Here is a 10,314-nt window from a genome sequence, read left to right as displayed (position 1 = left end):
AGAACTATTGATAAACAAATTCAATTCTCAGAACCTTAAATTAACAAATACAGACCCAGGGGCTGAAGATGTGGCTCAGTGGTGAGCAGCACATACTGCTCTTCCAGAGAATCTGAGTTCGATCCCCAGTACCCACATCAGATGGCTCACAACCACCTGTGACCAGCTCCAGAGGATCTCTTGCTTCTGTGGGTAAAATGCATTCACATCACATGCCCCCGATAACTAAAAATAAAATTAAAAAACAATGTTCATAACCATACAGAGCCATAAAAGGTCATTTGGAGGGGAAAAAACAACACAAATATATACATAAAAAAATAGAAACAAATAGACTTTACAATCAACACATTATTGGAATTAATTTTCTTTCTAATTAATTTTTTAGTGTTATGTGTATGAGTGTGTGCCTACTTGTCTGTGTGGATGCTGTGTGGATGCACTGCCCACCAAGGCCAGAAGAGGACATCAGAACTCCTGAAACTGGAGTTACAGACAGTTGTGAGCTGCCATGCGGGGGCTGGGACTGAACTCAGGTCCTCTTCAAAATCAGCAGTCATGTTTACGTGCTGAGCCATGCCTTCAGTGCCTCTCTCCTCACTGCTGGAATTTCTAAAAGATGTTCTGTATGAAAAAAAAATGTCTCAGAGAAAAGGTCTTAGATGCAAGAAGAAAAAAAATCAAATAAATGAGTAAACTATACGGTTATTTACTCACTTACAAATAACAATGTCTACTTAGTGGGGTTTAAAAGCACATCTAAACCTCTGAGCAACATTCTGTTAAGTTAAAAGGTAACAATCTTGTTGTGGCATTCTTGTATTATTTATAAAGGTAGTTAGGCTATTCATTGTCTTTCAACTTCAAGATGTGTGATGAAATCTTAAGGACATGGAGATGGGAATGTAATTCAGTGGTAGGGTGCTTACACAGCATGTATGAAATTTTGAGCCCCACCACTCAAAACAAAACAAAACAAAAGCCTTGGGGCTGGAGAGATGGCTCAGCAGTTAAGAGCACAGACTACTCTTCAAGAGGACCTGAGTTTGGTCCCCAGCACCCATAGCCACCAGCAGCTCACAGCTGCTCCTGACCCCAATTCAAGGAGACCAACACTCTCTTCTGGTCTCTGCAGGTGCTACACACATGTGGCATACTCCCAGATACAAACATACACACATACACACAAATAACAAATCACTAAAAAAAAAAAAAAAAAAACAAAAAACAACTCAAAGAAATACCAAGGGCATTAATGAGGCACACCTTTGGGGAAAATCCTGGAGGAGCCAGATGGTGCAGATGGTGGTGGTGACCCACGCCTTTAATCCCAGCACTTGAGAGGCAGAGGCAGGAGGATCTCTGAGTTTGAGGCCAGCCTGGTCTACAGAGCGAGTTCCAGGACAGCCAGGGCTACACAGAGAAACCCTGTCTGGAAAAACAAAAACAAAAACAAAACGAAACAAAAACTTCTGGAGGGTTTCACAAGTGAATTAACTGAAAAGGGGGACCCACCCTGAGTGTGGGTGGCACCATCCATGAGCTGGGGTTCCAGACTGAGCAAACACAAAAGGTAAAAGGTGAAGGCTGAACTGAGCACTGACATTCCCTTCTCTCGGCTTAGGGAGCCCTGGCTTCACGCTTCCTGCTGCCATGGAGCCACCTGTCCACGTTTCCTCTTCCATGAAGGACTGCATGCCCTTAAGCCACGAACCTAGATAAATCCCTTCCTCCGTGAAGTTGCTTTAGCCATGTGTGTAATTGCATTAACAAGGAAAGTAGTTCATACCGAGGCACTGAAGCACCCCCCCCCATCTCCAGAATAGACAGAGAAAAGGGCTCTGCTGTCTCTGGCCATCTAAAGTACCCAGGATCCCACTGTGTCAGACATGTCCTCTGGCTCTTTCCCTCAAATTCATCTCTATATGAGGTAATAAATAATGAAAAATAGGATAAAAATGTTCTTTCTCGACTGGAACATTATAGTTTCCTTTGGATTCTGCCTTCGATACAAATCAAGTGGCAATCTACGCCAAATCTGGAATTGCAAACCTCAGTTCATTCTTTTATTTAATGAATATTATTAGTTAGGTAGCAATTATGGGCCAAGTGCTGCAGATACATCATGGGAGAAAACATGACTGTCAACCTTCAAAAAACTTACATCCTACAGGGATAGATCAGCTCTCAGTAGGTTCAAAATTGCCCATTTCGATGTTCTTTTTTTTCTATTAAAAAACAGTGAGTAATCTCGGAGTCATTATATTTCAGAGCAATTGGACAGCTACATTCACCTGAGGTGAACATGTCTCCCCAGGGGTGGCGCTTAGTGTAATTAAGAGTGGGACTCACAGAGAGGTTCTTATCATATGGCTTGGTAATAGTGCAGCGTGAACCCAATTTATTTCTGTATAATGCTCCAGTCAGAGGAAAAGATTAATGCATAAAAAGGAAGGAGAAAAAATTTAAAAAATAGTTTACAACTTCAGGGAGATTCAAGACATCAGAGACATAAAACTATGGGCGTAGTGGTGCGTGCTGTTATCCCAGTGCTCAGAAGACTGAGACAGGAGGATTGCAAGTTCAAAGTCAGGTTGGCCTCTGTCTCGAACAAACAAACAAACATCAATGAAGAAAAAATAGAAGTGTTTGGAGTTCCTGGAAATTAAGAATATAAAAACCAAAATAAGACACCTGTACAGAGAAGGCTATATCAGAAATCAGAAATGCCAAATCCTGGTGACCAAAGCCGGCTGGCTGAATTGAGGCATTTCCCCCAAAACCAATACAAAGTGACAATGGACAAAAATTTTAAAGACAAACCAGTCACCATAGGTAACAGCTCTGAGTCAAATATCACAGCAAAATACAAGATCCAGCTAATCATAGTGTGGGAAGGAGAGGGATCAGAAGAAGTCGATACAGGCAAGCGTGTATTTCCCTAATATGGAGAACGTGCCTAATGCCTACCCTCAGATACATTGGAGATGGGGAAACTGTAACACATGAACACATCCTGGAGAAAGTTACGATTTAATCATTGTACTAGTTGAAGGTTTATGCTTATTCACAGTCTGATGGATGACAGTCTATCATGGAAGGGAAGGCCAGCAGCTGAAGATAGCCAACCATAAATGTATCCACAGTTAGGAAGCAGGCAGAAAATGAACAGGAAGTGGTGTGGGACTATAGAACCCCAAGGCTCACCCCTAGTGAGCTCTACCTCCTAAAGGACCCACAATCTTCTAAAACAGAGCCACCAGCTGGGGGCCAACTGTTTACACACGTGATCCACTGTACTCAAAACGCACTGCTCCATGGCTTTCTAGGTGCTTCTGTAATTGAGTGAATCAGTGTCCTGGAGTCACCTGGAAAGAAATAGTGTTAAATATATCTCTAACACTGTACTTCAGAATATTTAAAAATATTCAGGAAAAATGTGGCTCCACCCACAGGAAAGTTGACATTTATTTGAGGAGAGGAGACCAGAGAATATCCTTCCTATGAACCGCCCAGGGTGTGACTAAGATATACATTTTCTCCTGCCTTAAAAGATGGAATAGTGGGCTGGAGAGATGCCTCAGCAGTTCAGAGCACTGGCTGTTCTTCTAGAGGTCCTGAGTTCAATTCCCAGCTACCACATGGTGGCTCACGACCATGGGTAATGAGATCTAGTGCCCTCTTCTGGCGTGCAGGGATAGATACATGCAGACAGAACACTGTATACATAATAAATAAATAAATCTTAGGGGGGAAAAAAAGGATGGGATAGCTACTCCAGAGTGAAAGTCAAGTTGAAGTCAGAGGTTGCTCAGGCAGCACAGATTCAGGGCTTGAGAGTTTACGTGGTTGGTCTAGGAGTTGGATAGTGTCAGTCATGACGGTCATTCTATGCAACTGTACGATGGTCCACCTAATCTTGCACAAGAAGAAACCTCACCTTTTGTAAAGTAGACCGCCCCCCAGCAGAGTCTGAGTACTGCATCCAAATCAGTAGAGCATCTATCACCCCCCCCCAAGCCTCACCATCACCCTGCTACTGACAGGTTAGCAGGTAAGGAGTGCCGATGCTTCTTCCAAGAGCCCACCTGGGATATCACACATTCCATGCAAAACCATTTCTAACCACATCACCACTAAGCAACACATCTGTGGAGCTGGTGAAATGGCTCAGCAAGGAAGCACTTGCTGCTGCCCAAGTCTGATGACCTGAGCATGATGCCTGGAGCCCACGTAGAAACCCAGACGCAATGGTGTACCTCTGTAACGCGGGCACTCTTCCACCCCTCCAGTGGGATGGGAGGAGAGCTAGGACAACAGCTGGGAATCCTCACGGACCAGACCACCTGGAGTATGCAGTGCAACGGGGCAGAAACAGAAGAGGGACGCTGCCTCAAAAACAAGGCCAAAGGTAAGAACTGATTCCTGAAAAGTGTCCTGACTTCCACATATGTGCTAAGGCATGCACACCCATGCATCTGCATACCACACTCCCCTCCCCCCACACACACATTCATTAATGATAAATAAGTAATAAAATGTAAAAAGAAATATTTTTGCCTGAAATATTCCTAGTCAGAAACATTGTTTTTCTGGAAGCCATTTCTTTCCCAGTCCAAGCAAATCACACACCTGTCTGTTGGCAGGACAATCTGGTTCACAAGGTGGAGAGCAGCGTGCATCCCCGAAGAACACGGCATTATTTATTGACTATCTACCTTGCTCACATCTGTGAGCCACGGAAACTCAACGATGGTTTACAAGACCATCAGTTTTAAACACCACCATCCATCACAAATGGGAAGGCGCGACCAACATCCCTTCCGGTGCAATGCATTATACGAGGGTCAGCAAGTGAGAGTCACGGTTGGCGACACAGTAGCTGGCCTCAGGTAGCACATCCATCCTCCCAGCTGCTCGGATCCATATGGGACCAATGAACTGCAGAGAGCTCGGGCCTCTCCTCGTTGGGGGTGTCTGCTGCACTGTGCCGTCCAAAGCCCACCAGGCAGCAACTGGAAGTAGTCTGGCGTCCATTTATCTAAACTTCATCTGGCATCCAAGTGCTGATGGAAGGGAAAACATGCACATTAGCAAGCAGACAGATGTGGTGAGGGAAACTCAGGTGTTGTTATCCTGAAGAAACCAAAGGTTTAAAATGTAGGGGAGGAATGAAAAGCACTCCATTATTCATCGAAGCCAGATAGAGAACCAAGAGTGAGTGTTGTTTTCCTTGAGAAGCCAAGTTCACAGCCAGCCCTGAGACTGCTCCAAACATCTAGTCCTAGGAAAACATTCTGTAACTTCCAAGTCATGAAAGTCAACATTCTCACTGCAATTTCTAATATGACTGGACCAATGACGATAGCACTGCGCCCTTGCCTCAATGGCTTTGAGTTACTGTCAAGATCAAAGCAAATACCCCAGCGAAAGAGTCTAGGAACAGGAGCAATAGCATGTGTTGAGTTGTAGGTTGTGTTGATTTTTCAACACAAATGAAACTCTCACCAATGAATATGAAACAGCAGTGGAGGGGTGGGGAGAACCCCTCAGTGGAAAGAGTAAGCCTGGAACTGTGTGGATGGAGATGCACTCCAAACCACACCAACGAAAGCTCAGATGTGGGACAGGGAAGATGGCCCAATGGGGAACACACTTGCCAAGCAAGCATGAAGACCTGAATTCAGATCCCCAGAAGCCACGTAAAGTCATGTACGGTAGCAGGGAGTCTGTAATCCCACCATTCATATGGGAAAGTGAAAGTCAGAGACAGAAAAATCCCCAGGAGCATGCTGGAAAGTTAGCCTGACATAGGCATCTGTGAAGAAGAAACGCTGTCTCAAGATAGAAGGCAGGTACCAACACCCAAGCTATCCTCTGACCTTCACCCACGCACCACGGCACCTGTGTACCTATGCTTGCACACACAAATGTATGTGTGCACATATCTTACACACACTTACACACACACACACACACACACACACACACACACACACACACAAAACCATACATACCTGAACCCACACAAAAATTGAAAAAACAAATGCTTGGGAAGTACCCTGGGTTACAAGATCCTATGCCTGCCTCCATCTAGAACCCGAGTGGATCATTTGTGGGCTCTTGGGATTATAATCATCTTTGAGGCTGGTGGTTGAGCAGGTCCCATTGGCTGTGCCGTGTGTACTGAGCTGGACAAACAACATGTAAAACACAGGGCAGCCCAACCCTAAGGTATCAGGTGCCCCAGGAAAGGTTCTCTAGTATCAAGGGATGCTGATAAAGTGTCCACACTGGGGAAGGAGTTACTGGGGGTAAATGTCAGGGACGTATGAGAAAGAAAAGAACCTACCACGTCCCAAGGTGTCTGCTTTGAGCACTGATTCAGCCTGTCCGACACTCCTTTGCTCTCAGATCTTCTCCACTCTGCTGGGTCTTGGGTGGAGCGGAGGAGCAGAGGAGGGACACAGGCTGCCCTCCCTATGCCTTCGTGTCATCAGGGTTCAGTCAGCAGAAGGCCAGGAGGCAGAAGGGAGAGAGAAGCCTGAGCATCCTTCCCTTCCTTCTCTGCCTTACCACCGCCCCTTCCCCACAATCTCCCGGGCATTGGTGTCTACCATCCAGCTCTTCCATGGTGTCAGATTCCATCGGGACTGCCAGCCTCTCCTTCCTTTGGCCCCTTCTGTCTGGGGGTGTCTTCCTACTGCTCCCAATCTCAGAGCTGCCCCCTTTTCCTTGGGCCTTTCTCATCTGTGACTCGTGCACGGCCAGCTGTCTGCACTACTTCCTCTGATTAGGTAGAGTATTTCCTTTGCCCTGTAGATCCCTACGGGTGTTTCTTTCAGAACAGAAGGTAGGTACAACCACAGGATGTCTGGATCTCACAAAGGCCTGGCCACAGAAGATGGCAGAGGCAGCCAATGTTCATCTAGTCAAATAGTGCTGGGCACCAACTATGAACATTCTGCTAGACTTGGAATTTATTGTGAGTAAAAATGAGTAACCTCTGACTTATAACTTAGAAGATAAATAATGATAGTGAATTGTTGCACTAAACAATTTCTCTGTGGAAAGAGGCCTTGCTCTATAGCCTCAAACTCTAGGTTCAGTAACATGGACAATATAGAAGTCCAGGCCAGTACAGACTATACAGCAAGTTGGAGGCTAGCTAGGGGCTATATGAGACCCTGTCTCAAATGCTTGCATGAACACACACACACACACACACACACACACACACACACACACACACACACACACACGAAATGGTTAACCTGAAGCATTATGACTTCCTTTTCAACTGTCTTCTAAGCCTGAAGCTCAGCTTAACTCCTATTTTGATGACAGTGTTTGTATTACATCATGAATTTGTCTTATACTTGCTCAGGGCTATGCTCATATTTTTCAGTATTACTCTAATTTTAGTATATGTGTTGTTGAAGTGAGCACAAGTTGATAGTAGACTTCTCTGTCTCTCTCTGTCTCTCTGTCTCTGTGAGTGTGTGTGTGTGTGTGTGTGTGTGTGTGTGTTATAACCAGGTTGACATTGGGTGTCTTCCTCAATCTCTCTCTACCTTGCTATATGGTCTTCTCACCTTCTCTTCCTTAGACTCATGTTTGGGGAACAATGGACTTTTAAAAAGAACCTTCCCCAGTTTAAAGTCATCTATCAGAGGCAAGACAAATTAATAAGCTTCAGATTAGAGGTTTTCTGGATAGCCAGTAGTTTTTGTACTCAGCCAGCTACATAGGAATATTTATGTAGAAAAATGAAAGAGCAGTTTTAATAGGCCTGATGATTCAAGACATAAAACACTTTCATTCTAGGAGCTATTTGGTGGAGAGAGTGGCACATAAATATAGCTAAAAACCTAAATTGCTGAGCCAACTGGAGAGGTTTAGCATCAAATTCTACTCACACGGATATGCACAGCTCCCTTGACATCGATGGGCTCTGTATTTAAACTCAGGATGCTATACTTACGTATTGTGTCCATTTCCGGTGTGGAGTAACTTTCTGCAACAGTAGCAGGTATTCACTTTGGTCACCACTTATCTCTAAGTCTTCTCTGATGTAGTTTACTAAATCCACAACACTCGGAGATTCCATCGCTGTTTAAAAGGTAAACTGAGGCGCTGCATGGTTGCTAACTAGGTAAGAGCACTTGTGCATGTGTGAGGACCCAAATTTCAACTCAGCACCCACAGAAAAAGCTGAATATTGACTGTGTGCCTATAACCCTGCGAGGTGAGGAGTGGAGACAGGCAGGCAGCTGGACTCCCTGGCTGTCAACCTCACTATGGATCCAGTGAGAGACACTGTCTCCAAAGAATGGGGCAGACAGTAATGGAGCAGGACACCCGAGTCCTGTCTCTGGCCTTCATGCACACACAGGCACAGTTGAGCACATGCATGCACACACACACATGCATACACACCACACATCCACATTACACACACACACACAAAGAAAACTGAGGTACTCATAAAGTGTCCCCAGATTGTCTTATTCCTGATTAAGGGATTCAAATATTGTTTTGTGTCATTTCATTTGGCTTAGTTCTTGAGACAGAGTCTCATTATTTAACTCTGACTGGCCCATGACTCATTATGTAGACGAGGTGGCCTGGAACTCACAGAGATCCACTTGCCTCTGCCTCGAGAGCACAGGCATTAAAGGCGTGTACGACCATACCCATACAGAATTCCAAATTTTACTTTCATAATTACATCCTTTCTGGAAATGTTGGAAGAGTCAAATTTCTTCTGTGCAATAAAACTTATGGGCTTAATCGTTATAAGACCTCCATACAATTTCATTTGTAGACATGTACACAAAGCACAATTCCTAAGAAAGTGAAACAAAGCCTTTGGTGTGGCAGATTGGTTTAAAAGGCAATTTTTAATAGGGATGATTAGAATCCTGAGCTGTCTGGTAGATGAATAATTACATCAACCATATTCATCTCAGCGAAGACTGTGAGCAAAGCAATACTGAGTAATCTTTTTACAAGTGTCCTGCTGTGCCGGCAGCTGATCACGTTTAAGGACTGCATTTCAAGTAATTCTTTGAGAAAGATATGCTCGGAGTCATTTCGTCTCCTAAAGCAAGAGCCAATAAATGCTCAGCATCAGGCCTGTGATGAGACGGTGCCACGCGGCACCTGCGGTCAGCTCAGAAAGGTGATGTTTCTAGAGGTGAATTTGCAGATAAAAAGATGCACGCCATCGAAAGCTGACAAAGAGCACAAATTCAGCCAGCAGAAGGCATCAATAGCAAAGCACCTTACTGAAAACAGACTCCTCCTCCCTGTGTCCCAAGGTGGACGGCTCAATCCTTCTCCAGAGAACCTCGAAGGAAATCGCTTTCATTTTCATTTACCATCTTGATATCCACCCTATGAACATCGGGAGCCTTTGACATGAAGCTCAAAGTGGAGTGTTTGGAACTAGAGAAAAGGCTCCAGGGTTAAGAACATTGGCTGCTCTTCCGGAGGACCAGGATCTGTCTCCAAGTACCCAAGGAGCAGCTCACAACCATCTGTAACTCCAGTTCCAGGAGATCTGACACCCTCTTCTGGCCTCCTCAGGCACCAGGCACACACATGAGTACACAGACTTACATTCAGGCAACATATAAATAATATAATATATAAAATATAAAAATTTAGGTTGCTTTTCAAAATAAATCACTAAGGAACCTGGAAACTGGAAATCCACTTTATTTTTTAATGCTTAACAAAGAACAGGAGGAGGCTGCAACTATGATATATGATTTGCCTTTTGTTCTTAATTATACGAACAAGAGGAACAAACTCTGCACTTACCACCCTATGTGGTCTATAAACCTAAAGTACACCTTTCTATAGCCTAAATAGGATATAAACAAAAAGAAAACTGAAAGCTATGATATTTTTTTCAAGTTCAGTATCTTGTGTGGATAGTCAGTCTCATTTTGACAATTAAGAAAAATGGGAACACAAAAAAGGTCCATTTATTTCCATATTTCATTTATCGCGCTCGCATTTGTGTGTGTGTGTGTGTGTGTGTGTGTGTGTGTGTGTGTGTGCCCGAGTGCACGGAGCACATTGTGCATGCATACGGTACACGTGTGGAGGTTAGGGAAAACTGACAGACTTGGCTCGATCCTTCTACCATGTATGACCCAGGATTGAACTCAGGTTGTCAAGCTTGGCAGCAAGTACCTTTAGTCACTGAACCATCTCACCAGATTCCACAATGGGCATTTTAGTGGCCTCAAGCATGGTGGCAACCAGAAAAAAAAATTTCAGAAGACAGAATAAAGCTGTGAG

General features: G+C 44.3%; 1 long non-coding RNA gene across 1 annotated transcript in view; it reads right to left on the bottom strand.

Annotated features, from left to right (window-relative positions):
• Window positions 1–1,438: 1,438 nt before the first annotated feature.
• LOC143274270 (uncharacterized) overlaps window positions 1,439–10,314 on the bottom strand; it is a 31,069-nt gene continuing 22,193 nt past the window's right edge. Inside the window, exon 3 of the long non-coding RNA XR_013052808.1 lies at window positions 1,439–5,066. This is a non-coding gene — a long non-coding RNA (uncharacterized LOC143274270). The remainder of the gene's footprint in view (window positions 5,067–10,314) is intronic.

This window comes from Peromyscus maniculatus, chromosome 7 (assembly GCF_049852395.1).
Source record: "Peromyscus maniculatus bairdii isolate BWxNUB_F1_BW_parent chromosome 7, HU_Pman_BW_mat_3.1, whole genome shotgun sequence".
Lineage (NCBI taxonomy): Eukaryota > Metazoa > Chordata > Mammalia > Rodentia > Cricetidae > Peromyscus > Peromyscus maniculatus.
This window is presented reverse-complemented; position numbering and strand designations above follow the sequence as displayed.